Source organism: Seriola aureovittata, chromosome 2 (genome assembly GCF_021018895.1).
Source record: "Seriola aureovittata isolate HTS-2021-v1 ecotype China chromosome 2, ASM2101889v1, whole genome shotgun sequence".
Classification (NCBI taxonomy): domain Eukaryota; kingdom Metazoa; phylum Chordata; class Actinopteri; order Carangiformes; family Carangidae; genus Seriola; species Seriola aureovittata.
In genome coordinates this window covers 14,210,719-14,226,867 of record NC_079365.1, presented here as the reverse complement: position 1 = coordinate 14,226,867, position 16,149 = coordinate 14,210,719, and positions in this window count along the sequence as shown.

Below are 16,149 nucleotides of genomic sequence, written 5' to 3'. Positions count from 1 at the left end.
CTGTTTCCCATCCTGACCGACTGCAGTCTTTCATTTGGTCCTGGATAACGCTCTCCTCACGCTGGCTGAGATGAGGCATAGAGCTTGTTCGATGGACTGTGGCAGGTGAGCTGTTCGAGGCTTCAGCAGGGAGCGGACCAGTGATTGTCTTTATGACTGAGGTCATGAGCTCCACCATTGCTGTACAGTGTTTAGAGAGACGTACTGCATCCTGACACCATGCATTGTTGATCTAAACACACAGGCCCCCCCTTGACAGACAGTGCTGCGATTCGGTACGCTCTGTGGAGAAAGAATCCGTCTAGATGAACAGCGGTGTCCAGGATGTTTTTGTTCAGCCACATCTCCGTAAACACAAACACACGGCAGTGTCTCATCTCACTCCATGTAGTCCTCTGTAGTCTCAGATCCTCCAGTTGTTTATCCAATGAGTGTACATTCACCAGGAAGATGGACAGTTAGCTAATCGCCTGGCCTGGATACCACCTCGCTTTCCGCACTTGTCTCATTTCACACCGTTTATGGTGCTTCTTCATGCCGACTGCAGATGCGGACAAGGCCATTATATTGGGGCCATTTCTAAGCCAATGTTAGCTAGTGTTGCACACAGTTGGCGCTGTAGGTGAGTGGAAGAGAGGTATTGAGGCAAGGCACTCAGGAGCGAACATAAACGCTACATCCATTGGATTTTCTTGGCAATAAAAAAGTGATTAATACATATAAATTGCCTCATATTCTTACACATAGTAGATTTAAGGGAGAATGATTTACGATGCTGCCAGAAACATTAGGTGTGCACAGATTGTGGAATGGGTCTGTGTACATACACAATGATATCGAACCTCGCAACCTCTCTGAGATCTCTCTCCACTTTAACATATAATATGCGACTGATATCAGTCCTCTCATTCTCCTTCTAAGTGCATGAAAACAGTCAGTAAAAATTGCCATAATTTTGCTTATATAAGATCATTCGAAAGAAGGTGGTCTACTCTCATGCATCAGTGTGATCCACCCTGTTGAAGAAGTTGAGTGTTTAAGAGCTGAGTGAATTTCTCCTATTCCACCATGACTTAATTACACAGAGAGACTTAATCATTCCTCTTGTCCAGCGGCACTGATGCTAATTAGTTTCTGTGTACACACCCTGCACACACAAACACATACAGGCGAGCACACACCCTTTACATATGCAATGACATGGTGCCTATTTACACTTTACCCACGCTCACATGCACACACTGACACGGCTGAGTGTCTCCCTGCAACATTTTTCTCATTAGGATCTCTGTCCCGTCAATCGAGGCTTGGTGAATAATTTATAGATATTGGAGAGAAGATAGTTGGCAAAGGATGTGTGCGTCCAGCTGAAGTCCCTGGTGTGAGTTTTTAAGCTTCCACAAATCATGGGGGTCTTTCTGCCAATACTGTCTGCCTGTTAAGGTCTCCTGTTCATTCACACTGACAGGCTGCACACACACATACTGTATACATAATGGCACACACCCACACACACTGGGGCATGCAGATACATGTACTCATACACAGGACAAACATACGAAATACACACTTGAATTTTTATATATATACATTCACATACATAGTAATCTATTTAAATGACACACATTTCTCACATTAGTTTGATGTTTTAGAAAGGTACTAATGTAATGTCGTAGGCTTGTCTTATGTGGTGAGGAGTTGTCGTTGTTGTTGATGTTTATGGTGAAATGTTACATTGTCGTGACATTTATGTGGTTAAAAGAAACTGCAGCTATTACTATATAAAGATAGCCATTCTGACTTTGGGTCATGCCACTTTGCACTCACCACTTCCGTTGTAGATATTCGGAAACACAATTTTAGTTTAGCAAATGCACTACATTGGAGCAGGCAAAACTTTTCCAAATAAAAATCAATTTTGCAGAAATCATTTCAGACACTTGTCTCCTGGATTTGGTGTCAAAGCCTTTCAGGAGTTTGTAATTAATATATGTTGAAATAGAGCCAGACTATACAGTACATGTAACAATAAGTAATAATTGGCTACCCAGTCTCATGGCAGTTTCTGAAACAGAAATTTTCCATTTTGTACAGTAAAATATCAACTTGTAGTCACTAAAGCAATATTACACTCCATCATGGTAAAATAAATTTGTTTGGATCAGACGCGATCACCTCAGTGACTGCATAATATAACAGTGAAACGTTGTGGTAGGGTGTTGGGGAGATTTTCCAACATGATAATGATCCCAAACACACAGGGGAAAATCACAAGAGTTTTTAAAGAAGCAATGATTGAAAACTATGACCTGGCAAAGTATGTCCCCTGACTTGAATCCAATAGAACACCTTTGGAGTATTTTAAAGTGGATGCCTCCCCAGAAAAGTGCAGCTGAAAATAATCATCTGTGAAGAATGGGACAACAACTTTCCACGGATTTGTCTTAGAAAGGCATCATCCATGCCCTGGAGGATTGAATCTGTCGTCAAAAATAAAGGCGAACATACTTTCTTTTTTTTTTTAAGTATGGAGTCTCACAATTTAAGGGTGCACTGACTTTGGTCATAGTTGGTTCTTAAATATGGACCTTTTTTATAGTTTGGTCAAACATTTCTGTTTATAACATAAATTAATTGGCTAAAAACTATATTAAATGGACCGAACATTTTTGTGATACTGACCAGGGGTGTACTCAGTTTTCTTGTATACTGTGGAAGGTGATAATATGTCAGTGTTTTGTTCACAGCTTGTATCTGCTGGCCAAAAAAGTGGGCAATAAAACAACAACAAAGTGTTGTTGCAAGTTGTGACTCATCATGATTTTATTTGATTGTTTGCCTTTTCCTGTGGGGTAAGTTTTGACTCAAGTTAAGGTTTTTTTTATTATTATTTTGGTTAAGTTCATGTGAATTTTGATTAATATTAAGTGAAACATGGACATTCCTTTCCCTACAATAAATTATTAATTTCCCTTGAGATTTACCTACATGCAGACATGCATAAACAAAGTAGCACATTACACATGCTCATACAAATTAAGAGCACATACATATCTCCAAACACATTCATATACAGTAGAGATTAATTTGCACATTCTACACAAAGAGAGAGAGAGAAACACACACAGACACTCTGCTTGGACCCAGGCCTGTGACTATGACAAGCCCTGCTGTCTGCCTTGGTCCTCTCCCAGGCTTTGGGAGAGGATGGGGAGGAATGCTAAAGAAACCAGGAGAAGCCAAGCATATAGTTCCACTGTGCGAGCTGGGGGAGGTGGAGGCTTGAAGTGAGGGAGGAGGGGGTGGATGTTGCTCTCCATACCACACACAACCCTCTTTCTCTCCTTCCCTTCCTCTCCTAGCATCCTCTCAGTCTGCAGAGACCCCATGTGTGTCAGCCAAGCAGTGGAGCATCTCCTCTGTCTATTTTACCTTTTTTTTGTTGTTCCTCCTGCAGTCTTTCTTTTATCCCGTTTTATTTTGCTTTTCACTTTATCCATTTTAAGCATGTTTTTTTTTTCTTTGTTAAGGATGGTGCAGAGGAAAATTAAAGGCCAAAGTATACAGAGATAGAAAGAGAAGCAAATGGCAGAAGGTGGATACAGGTATATAAGCACACGTGTCCTTATAAGAATTAGTGGTGGAAAGTTGTGGCAAATTCCAAGGTGTGAACTGACAGTATAGAGTGTGTCTGTTTAGCACCCATGACCCCCCACCCCCACCCCCCTCCCCAAAACATATTGAAAAGCTATTTTTCAAGATGAATACAGATTGATTTGTTTGTTATTGTTTTAAAGTCATAACTGGGCTAAATTGTAAAGACAGACTGAGTGGCCAGAGGATCAGCCCTATAGTCAGTGTGTGTGTGTGTGTGTGTGTGTGTGTGTGTGTGTGTGTGTGTGTGTGTCGATTTGTTTCCTGTCAAACTTCTCCACAGCAGGTGTCAGCTGAATAAGGAGGCTCGGAGGCGGAGACATGGAGGAAGAAGGCAATTACTGTTGTGGAGCGTTTTGTTTTGTTTGTGGAAGCAGCATTGTGTGGCCTGCTGCTAATGAGGCCCTGCGAGCTTGTTAATAATGAATTGGGGAAAAGGTGACTCAGGGACCGTGTGTTTGTGTGTGTGTGTGTGTGTGTGTGTGTGTGTGTGTGTGTGTGTGTGTGTGTGTGTGTGTTTGGTGGAGATGGTTAGTGGGGTCATCTCACCAGAGAGTGTTGACATTCTCTCTGATAGGCCCCCAGGCTGAATATGGTATCACAGCACTGTTTGATATTGATCTGGCCCCACACACACACACACACACACACACACATATACACACATACACACACACACACACACACACACACACACACACACACTTTTCTCAGTATCTCGTCTTTTTGTTCCAACTCACCCTTGTAGCTTTTGTATCTGTGTCCAATTCAGCTGTGCTCCGATTCACCTTTTTTTATTGACTCACTTTTCAAAAATGTCCTTTGTTTGTATGTGTGTGTTTTACAGAACAATGTGTTGCAAAAAATGTTTTTTTAATTTTTACCCGTCTGTGTCCAAGCCTCTGTGGTGGATGGTTTGACCCCTGAATTGCTTTTATAAGGGGGCCGATCTCTGATAACAAGTACTATATCAGAATGTGCCTTTTCAGTTTTGTGCTGGGTGTGATGCGGTTTCCTTGTAGGTTGTGTTACCACATCCAGGTATAGTTGACGAGTTCATTTGAAACTCCTTTTGCGTCTTACCTCCCTTCTCCTGATTGGCCAGTGCAGTTTGTCTGATAACCCTATTCATGTCTCTAGAATTACATGCTCTGTAACCTGTACTGATGATGGTCCTTCGACTAAAACTTTGTGTTAAAACTTTTTCACATTTTGTACATGGAAAAAAATAATTCTTTTGCAGCTTTTTTTTTTTTTTTCCTCCACATGGCTGTTGTTTGTCAAGTCTGGACTACAGTGAAGAGCTCAGGGATTGAGGCTCTATCTGATATGGGCGCTGACCACCGTAATAACAGCTCTAACTGTTACACTCACCTGTGCTATGTATTCAATCAAACAGTCACCTCTGCTTGTGGGTGGCTTGACGTGTGTGTGTGTGTGTGTGAGTGTGTGTGTGTGTGTGTGTGTGTGTGTGTGTGTGTGCGTGCACGTGCGTGTGTGTGTGTGTGTTTTGGCTGAGTGCATGTGTCTGTGTTTAGTGCTGGGGGGTTGAGGGGCAGAGAGAGAGAATTATTACTTCCCTCACTTTGGTGTCCAAGAGAAGCCCCTTAGATTCCTCCAGACTAACACCTCCCTGAGGAGAGAGGATCAGACAGTCTGCAAGAGGAATGAATCTGTGTGTCCATGTGTGTGTGTGTGTGTGTGTGTGTGTGTGTGTTTGTGTGTGTGTGACCAGCAGCTGCGTTGGAAGGTTTAGTTTAGCATGGACCAAAGGACTGAAGACCACTGACAGCTTCTCCTCCATTACATTTCCTCAACACTCTTTGCACTCCAGCTCCTCTTTGTCGCTCTCCGTCTTCATTGTGAATACAGCCTGATCCTTCCATTTCTCCTTTTAGCCTTCTAGTGTACCGCCCGACTGTTAATAGCCTCTGTCAACACCAGTGGTCTTTTCTCTGACTGTCTGTTTTTTTTCTCCCCTTACCTTGAAAAGGTAAAAAATACTTTCAGCATCCTGCTTTTGTCTATGTAGCTGTCTGTTTTTGACACTTTCTCCCAGTGCTTCATAAACCCTTTCTCCTCTCTTGTCTCTCTTCCTCTCACCTCCGCAGAGCCGGTGACCAAAATACAGTTTTATTTAAAAAAGCACACATGTATGCCTCCCTCCAGCCATTTAGCTTTTCTCTCGTCTCGTGTCTCCTTTCATTTCTCTCCCTTTCTTTTACTCGTTTGTATCCAGCCGCTGAGAGCAGGGACGTGAGGTGCATTCTCCTCCTACCATATTAATTTATTTGTCTCTTCCTATAATCTTCTTCTCCTATCTCCATCTTCTATCCATCAGACTGATGGATAGATACTTTAGACACATGAATTTTCTTATACCATGCTCATGAGTCAAGTGTGTGAATCATGTGTCTACATTCATGCATCTCTATAGCTGCGACACTCTGCTGTCACTATATCAAACGAGGTGGTCTCTTGTCGAACAACTTTACATGTAGTAACCCTGGAGGTTTATTTTTCACTCTCTCTCTCACTCCATGTGTTTTTCTATCTCTCTCGCCCTCTTGACCAGCCTGTCCTCCTGGGGTGGGGCAGAGGAGTGCCCAGTGGACCACGGCAGACCTTGTCTATTTCTGTCTTACTCTCACCCTGTCCCTCTCTGACGACACAGGCGGCCCCCTGGTACCATGACTGACCCCCTCAGTCAGCTCTCATCAGCTGGATTGACAGCTGTCAATCAAATGTCTGGGCCGCAGCGTGACAGGGGGGAGCGTTGATAGACAGCCGCTATGTTTGTATGTGTGTGTTTCAATAATATGCTTAGCATTTGTTTATATCCCAACAAATGTTAGACAGTGATTCTTGGGCTCAGTATTGCAGCTTGTAGAGATTCAGCACCTTGAAAGTTTGGTTATAATAAATTAGATATTTCAGACCATGCTCCTGTTAAAAAGAACAAAAAACAAACAGTAGATTTGGTTTGGATGGTTGGGGCAAAAAACACTTGAATTTAACGCAGTTTGTTTCCCGTTTGAAACCAATAGTCATCATTATTTCCTTTAACCATGACTGACAACCTGAAACGTATGTTTATTATTGTAACTATGACGACAAAGATGCTTAACAAAGTTCAAATTTTTTTTACCCAAACCTTGATCTTTTCCTAAATTTAACAAAGTGGTTGTTGTGCCTCAGCCTAACCAAACTGTTCCACGAGCTTAACTGCATATTTGTTATTGCAACCATGACGACAGAGGTCCAGTACACCTGCCGCATGGCTGCTATTTCAGGAGATGCTCATATGGGTCATGTCAGACAGTGGGGACAAACCATCCATATGGTCGTTCAGTTTGGAGGACTTAAGATTTTCTTTTTTTTTCTTTTTTTTTTATTACTTACACATGCACGGCTTAAAAAACAAATAACCACCTAGCTGAATTATTTGGCTGAAATACTAATGGCTGCACTACCATTAAAGTCAGTCAGGAGAGATTCAGCTCAGTAGATCTGTTCATTTAAAACATGCCTCCTGTGATGTGCTATTGAGTAAAGCAAACATGTCCCGACGTTTGAATGCTTTTGTAGCCGGTGGCAAAAGAGCAGAGCAGCGAGGATTTCTCAGCTTGCCTCTCTTTGTTGTGTGGGAGCAAACACATCCATTGTTTATCTGCATTGTTATTCTCCATTTCCACCAAACCACTAATAACAAAGCATTCAGATCAAACCCCTCTATTTATGGCCAGGTTGGAACTCAAGCCATATTCTGCGACAGTGTGAACCAAGTAATGACTGAACTGTGGGACCCTGTCATGTAAGGCTGCAAAAACAAACCCAACCTTATAACAATAGTAATGCAGAGCAACATAGCTTCATCATAATTGTAGTTTTGATCTTGATTTAAAAAAGTTGTAAAAGTTGCCCTTAACATAAGGAGAAATGCAGCGGTAGAAAAAATATTCATAGTTCTGGCATATCAATATAACAAAATACTCATTTAAAAGTAAAATCCCTGCACTCAAAATCTTAGTAAGTAGAAGCACTTACAAGTAAAGGTACTTCACATAATAAGTGTTATATGAAATGAGTGTTATATTTATCATAAATACATTATAGTGGTCTGCATTAATAACATCATTCTTCCTAATCAGTACTTCAACACCCATTCTTTTGCACATAATACAACTTAACGCGCCCTGAGCTCCACCCCAGTCCAGGTTCTGACTCATCTCCAGCCTGTGTTTGATGCTTTCCAATTATGACTTCTTAATATCAGACTTGTTTTAAATGTAGAAAAAGTACATGGTATTCTCCACCTCCACCGGTGACTCTGATTATCCCCTCATTAAATCTTTTAATAGTAACCACATCACTCTAGCTGAGTCATACAAATACTTGGGAATTCGACTTGAGAGCAGACTGTCATTTAAGACACACTTTCATTATTTGACTCAAAAACTGAAAATAAACCCAGTTTAACGCTGTCCGTCTTTTGCAGACTGTACAACTACTGTGCAGTGCAGTCAACTTTATAATGTCTGCACTTGATCATGGAGATATACTGTACTGTCATGATGCTCCGTCATTACTTCAGCTGCTAAAGCCTGTTTATCATATTTCATACTCATCAGTTTTCTCTGTATCACAAGGTTGGAAGAAGAGCAAGAGGAAATGATGTCATTGTGATATTAATCTGTCCTACCTGATTAAATAATGATTTAAAAAAAAAAAAATGTATTACTGATTCATTGTGATGTAAGCAGCATGTTAATGTTGTCAAGGTGAAACTACATTACATACTGCTTGGTATAGTTTGGTGTATCTACAATCAATGTTTTGCAAACTGGTCATACATAATGTTTTATGTATGTATATTCAACTGACAATTATTTAATAACAATAACTGTGAAATAAATGCAGTTGAGTGAAAAAGATGCATGCATGACTGACACACAGCCATCACCCGTATTGTCCACACAATCCTCATATCAAACATGTAGCAGTGGGGCAGCCCTCCACTTAAAAGAAGAAAACATGTGATGGGAAAGTTCCCAGTTTGAATCACTGGATCATCTTAGAAAACGAGGAAGGTAAAAATGATTCCCTCCCCCCTCTCTAAAGCTACTGTTAAAATGTTTTCATTATCGCCATATAATAATGTTACTGTTCCCTCAAAACCAAACATTTCTATTGAATCAACAAATCAGCAGGCTGAACAATTCATTATTATACAGTATGTGATTAAAATCCTATTATAAGAAGGCAGTAAAATTAAGACTGTGATTTATATGACTGCAAATTAACATATCAATAAGCCTTATAGGAAATGTCTCATTAATTAGTCATCCCTTAATTGGCCCTGAATGCCATTAGCACGCTGTGTGTGTTAACCATGTGTTCATTAATAGCATTACTGTGTGACCCGGATCTGCATGGCCAAGCTAAGATTAGTTTAACTGTTGCTGCCACTTCAGCTGTGTGTGTGTGTGTGTGTGTGTGTGTGTGTGTGTGTGTGTGTGTGTGTGTGTGTGTGTGTGTGTGTGTGTGCATGCGTAAGTGCGTGTGTGTGCGTCTGTGTATTTGTTAAGTGTCTGAGAATGATATGACACCCATGCCCATGCTGATGCACAGGCTAGTTCTGCTTTGATCAATGGTGCCTGGCATTGGGAGGAGGTAGAGTGGGGCTGGGGTGGCTGGAGGTGAGGTTGGGGGGGGGGGGGTGAGGAGGGGGTCTGAACCTCCCCCTGGTGCTGATGAAGACGAATGAGCTAACAAGACATGACGGAATTGCTTTTGCAAAGGGGGGGGCTGAATGCTGTATCGTGATATTGTGTCGAGGGCGGCTAAAGGGGCAAGTTGATTTATTGTTCCAGCAGCAGATAGCCACCGTTTTACCTCCCCTCCTGCTCTACTTATTCACCGAGACCCCTTCGGTCTTTAATTACAGCCCCCAGCCTCTTCCATTCTCTTATCCATGTCCTTATTAGAAGAGTCATACCACACATCACACATCCATGCTGGCAGAGGACAGCAGTATACATGAGACAGGGCCTGAGGGGAGGGGACTGGTGCCCCAAAATGTCACAGCCATGTTGATTTTGCATTCCATTACCACCTTATGGTCAGGAAATACAGAAATGGGAGAGAGTAATGAAGCCAGCAAACTGAAGGTCAAAGAAGGAACAAAGGGAAAAAAACAAGGTATGGATGAAATCGAGGAGAGGAGGAAAATGGGCCGATTAAGATATGTACATAATGGGAAAGAGGGTAGAGGATGACAAATGGAGAAATAGAGCAATCCTCAGAGAGAGGAGGAGGGGTAAAGACATGTTAAATGGTATAGGAGGCCTGAGAGTAAGGTGGAGCCCACTGGTCCGATCTGATGAATTCATAAAAGATCTTAAAGGGAGGAAAACAGAACAATGAGAAAATGTAGAAAAGGGGTAAAATATCAGCATTAATACAGAGAGAGAAAAAAATCCAGTTTACCAATCAGCCAAATACACACTTATTGCCTCGCTGACCAGTTATAGATTAGTTTGTTTGTTCTAAAATAAATATGAATAATCTAAGTACATAACACAGGAACCTATACGTGTGCAACAATAAGTGGACAAATAGTTGTGCAGATCTACATTAGTGATTCTCTGCAGTGAAAAGGCGAGAGAAGGGGGGGGGGGGTAAGGGAGGGGGCCCAGCTCACCCCACACAATTTATCACTGCATTGCCATTCGCTCTCTGAAATATCAGCCTATTAAAACATTCATTGAGCTGATTAAACTGCAATAAAATCTAACAAAATTTGCACTGACACTTTCAGTGCATGATTTATTAGGCCGAGGCTTTGCATGTGTCTCTGCAGCTCTGATAAACACGGGGATTCGGAAAGATCAGATGCTGCTGCCACCTGTTGGCTGACAGTGAGCTGGAGGGAGCTCAGTCAGAGGTTTCAATCTGTTTTTGAAGGACAGAGAGCAGGGGAGAGCAGAATTTATACTGACATAGAGAAGAATTCACATTAAAAATCACTTTAAAAAAAAAAAAGAAATTCTGGTTGCTTTTTAACAGAGTGGGTTAATCTCCTGTCAGCAATGCCAGGTCAGTGTATAAAACTGTGGATTTTTATCATTTTAGCATAATAGATTTTCAGCCAAAACTTCATTTCACATCTGTAATTTGCCATACACCATTTCACATACCATCTCAAATCATTTTATTTTGCCTTGCAGGATTTGGCAATATTGAATATCAATCATATTTATAACATTTTTGGTTTGTTATGTGATTCAACGAGGAGACAAACAGGAGAGGTAGGTGACACATGAGGATGACAGAGTAGAGCTGGGATTAAAGATTAGTTTCAGCGCTGATTAATCTGCTGATTATTTTCTCCATCAATTCATTAATCGTAACATCTATACAATGTCAGAAAAATTACTGTTACAAGCCTATTTCTTTCAGCCCAAGTGGACAAATGGTCTAAACACCAAAGTATCCAGTATACTGCCGTAGAAAATTGAAAAAATCCAGTTAATATTCAATTTGGGAAGCTGGAACCAGTGATTTTGGCAGAGTCTTTGCATTAAAAATTATTTAAACAAGTCATTGATCACTAGAAACAATCAACTAATCCATTAATCAATAATCATTGTGGTTAAAACACAGAGGAGCCAGACTGAATTTGGGAATATGATCACTGTCTTATTCCTTGTTGGTTTGTTGTAGCGACCAAGATGCTCGGTCGCAGCTATCTGTTGCATCTACAGTCTGTGGCTCTACTGAGGTGTGAGAATATTTGTAATAAACACATGTTAGCAACACCTGGTGAACATATTGACTGTCGTTGTAACATATTGTTCCATACAGACAAGGGAAAGAGTGTTGAAAAGAAAGTAGTAAAGAAAGGACATTAAGAAACAGTTGTAGTAAGCATTAGAAAACGGGTTCTGTAATCTATTGTTAAACATGTAGCCCTGTATTTCTAAATGTCAGAGCAGTTTCTGTATGCAAATTGAAATTACATATACTCATATGAACACCATTTTGCAATCAGTGAGAACTGTGTTACTGCACGAGGCTACATGTCATTACCCAGCAATCCCATTCTCCTTTACACAGTGTGATCTAATCACTGACTGTATATTTCAGATAATTGGAGAAGGTGAGGGGTCAGATTGTAACAATATCCAGTCCACATTTCACTGTATTAGCTGAGGTGGAAGTGTTTTGTGTTGAACCGGTGTCATATTGATCCATATGGTTTATTACAGGCTGTGCGAGTGTTAGCACTGTCCGGGAAGACAGGAGGGGGGATTACCTGGAAATGGTGCTATTGATCGGGGGTTTGCCTCAGGAGAGAGATCCTCGTTGCTCAACCCACCGCGGATACACAGTGCTGGAGAGTATCTGCACAAACACCACCTGAGACATGTGTTTATGACAAGCTGCCTTTTGTACACAGAGATGTAGCGGCTTTAGAGATCATTTTGCTGGTGTTAAAGGAGGGGCTGTGGAGTCATGACCTTCATAGACGACATGAGCTGATGAATCATATCAGCAGTAATTTTATTTAAGGCGTCTTTACCTTTATCATGATGTGCTTGTTTGTGTATGTTTGTGCTCTTGTACTCCTGCTTCTATCACTGTGAGGACTGATTTGAGTTCAAGGTCTTAAAGTGAGAACATTTTTGAAAATCAAGGACATTTTGGCCGGTGGAGCCTTTTTTTTATTTTTAAAATGTGGTTTGAGAGTTAGGCTTTGGTTAAGGTTAGGGTACGGTGGGACACTATGCATTCTGTCAATGAGGGTCCTCACAAAAGAATATACTGTGTGTGTGTGTGTGTGTGTGTGTGTGTGTGCAGGCTGCACGTGTGTCACTATTATTACAATCTCAATCTGCTCTGGCATGAAAGTCATTCCAGTGTCACGGCCATGTTGCGGCATAGCTCGCCGTCTACTGAGTGGCTGCGGCGATAATCAAGAGTGGCTTCAAAACAATGTCCCCATTTTATCTCACAGCACAGCTATGCTGTCCCATATACTCTACCTGAAAACATGAATTACACGTGATTATAAACTGATTGATCTGTATTTAGTCAGACATAGGTAGGTTTCTCTGTTTAAAGTCCTGGTAGAAATCACTGTAATAAAAGACTACGGAAATAAATCAATCAATCAAAGACTTTAACATTAAATATTTATTCATTAGAATAACAAGAATAAAATGTGCCATGGTCATAGAAATAAGCCATATCTGTCTCATAGTTCTCTTCTTTCACTTTAATGCTTCAGCTATAGGCAACTTTCATGAATTAAACAGCCAAGCTGGTTTGAGTGTATTTTTGAGTTGCATGTTTTACATGCATTATTTTCTGGATCTATAGATTAGTGTCCAATTTAATCGATATTCACTTGTACTATGTATTTCCTAATTTTTTGGGTAGATGAAACCTAAACCTCTTTGAAACCTAAATCCTTCATTTTGTCTATGCACAAAAACATTGTATCTGATTACCTGCCATGTATCAGCAATGAAGGTCATTACTCCACAATGAAGGAGTGGTATCAAAGCTATTAATACAGATGAGATGTAGGATAGTTCCCCAACAAGAGCATGAGGATGTGGTACCCGGCCGTCCTCTCAGCCCAGTGTTTTCTCTCTGTCGCGCTGTTGGCCTGTCTGCTGCTCTGGCTCAGAAAGAAAGGTCAAGGTATGCATATGGTGTGGATATTTGTGTCTTTGTGTGTTTGTGATGGGCCTCTTCTTTCTGTCTCTGTTTCAGTCAGCACACTTTTTAATTTTGATTTTTTAAATGTTAAATGTTAAAAGAGGAATGGTGCACACGTTGCATTTTCCTGACTGTTGCTTTTGGAAAGTTTGACACGTAATAGTTTGTAAATTGTCATGTACATTTACTTTCCAGGTAATAAATACACAAGCATGACATGTTTTGACGTGTTCAGTTGTAGGGATGACTGTGCAGTTTCCCAGTAATGGCGGTGAAGAAGGGGAGGGGTTTCTGTGTGTTTTATAGATAGCAGGTCTGTGTCTGCATTCAGACAACCAGAATCTATTTAAAGACAACTCCAATGAGCTGCCTTCAAGAGACGAGCCTCCGACTCTCTCTACTGTCACACTGATTCTTTCCTTTCATCTGTCATCAACTTCTACAGCCATCAATATCCATCACAAATGTTCTATTGATATTGAACTCAGGACATTTTGTTGCTTCACATGCCTGTTGTAATTCTAACTCAATATGCAGAGAAAATACAAGCATGGCTGCAATGTTGGTACTTAAATTAAGTCAGCTGTGTTGGCAGTGATTGAACAAAGAGTTTAATATTCACAAAACACTTCCAGACACACACACACACACACACACACACACACACACACGCACACACACACATACACACACACACACATATACCCATAACCACATCTAGGTGTAGTACCCTGTTATATCTACTCATCTGATTCTTAATTCTAGACATGAACAGCAGACTGATGAGATATAATGTGTTTGCAAGTGGAAGAGGAGACAATTAAAAATGAGAGATAACTTATGTTTTGTGTCAAGGGGGCGTGTGGGGTTTGAATTTCTTCAAACAAAAATGAAAAAAATGGAAATGAGAATTATGGACTTTATGAGTGGGGTCCATCAATTAATACTCAATAGTTACTAGTTTTATCTACTTGCAAGAAATATGACATCGGTGTGTACTGAACTGCATATATCGGATTTGCTGAAAAGTATGCTATTTCTTTTTCTTGATAAAGTAATTTGTGCAAATTACATGTATGCGTTTTTGCCTCAGTCACCAGTCTATCAACTGCAGCTCAGAGCAAAAGACAAGATAAAGCTAGAGGGAGTAATTTAACCTGCAATGTACAGATAGACGGTGTTGTATGGCGATCACGAATGCTTTCACTAACAACATGGATAGGAGAGAAAATACTGAGGAATAATGCTTGAGCGGCTTGTCTTCTGTAGAAAAGGTCTATCATGTGAGTGAGAATCTGCCTTGTACACTGGAGTGAATTACGGAGCTTGTTTGCTACAACAACAGCTGATGATTTAACTGTAAAGTAAAACACAGTACAGCTGGATCAAAGCTTGGGTAATGTGCTATCGTTCTCCCTCCTCAGGTGGTGATGACCTCTCAGCATCTGAATGTGAAAGCAAGACGTCCTCGAGCTCTGACCCAGCAGGGCATGCTGGTAAGCCAGTCTGCAATCAAAGGACTGTCATTATCAGTTTGAATTTATAGAGAGCTCCTATTAAGACAGCGGCAAATGAAGACCTATAGGACTTGGTTTCATAGATGATCTTCATCATTATGTACTGAATAAAGGTGACAGAAGGCACATCTATATCTGCTGCTGTACAGATTTGATTTGTACCTGTAGGTTTTGCTGTCTAATATACAGTAAATAGGGATATGATAGACACAACCCTGAATCACAGTGGATGCCCATCAACAACAAAACATACTTTAATGTTAAAACATAAAACAAATGGAACATAATTAAGTGAAGCTATAAAACATACAATGAATTTAATGGAATAATGTAACAATGAATATCAACTAATCACACCCTTCATTAAAAACATCTAAACCACTGGTGTGATCAGTGTTTGTGTTTTTTTTTTATACATAAACTCCAAAGCCCTGTTTCCCCGGGGTCCACCACATTCACAGACACACCACCTTGAACTGAGGCCACCTGTGTGACAAATGTCGATATTCGGACAAAACTATAATATGAATAACTACAGAGAAATATTGGTTATTTAAAAGTAAATTTATTAGTTATTTAAAAGTAAATTTTGCTTGCACTTAATATTCAGAGAGCGGAAAGGTGAATTTAAAAAAAAACTATGGCATACCTTTAAATTGTTAAGAGCAGGATACTTTTGTGTAATGAATGCACCTGCTGCAGTTTGCAAGAGAAGTCCTCTAAAATGCATTTTACAGCAAGACAGAGACCCCAAACATGCAGTAAAGGTTAAGCTAAACAGGGACAGCATAAAAACAACCATATGAATGTCCTAGAGTGGTCAGGGTCCAGACTTCAATCTGGAACCAATCCATAATTTATGGCCAAAGTTTAAAAAGAAAATGTTGTTCAGTCAGTCTCCATGCAACCTGACAGAGCTGAGGCAGTTTTACTAAAAATTGGATAAAAAATTCCAGGTGTGCAAAGTGATGCAGCTAGTTACTTAGTGTATTGAAATGAATTTAGATCAGTTTGAATATATTTGTATTTGTGAGATTTCACTTGTGTATTTTTGTGCTGATAAATGTGAAAAAAGTACGTCAACTGTGATCCAGTGTTGTAACAGAATAAAATGTGCAAAACTATAAACTGGGTGGAAGATTACGGGAGTTGAATACTTTTAATAGGCACTGAGTGTGTGTGTGTGTGTGTGTGCATCTAAATGTGTTTGGACAACTATGTGTGCCTTGTTGTCTGCCAAGCGGGGAGT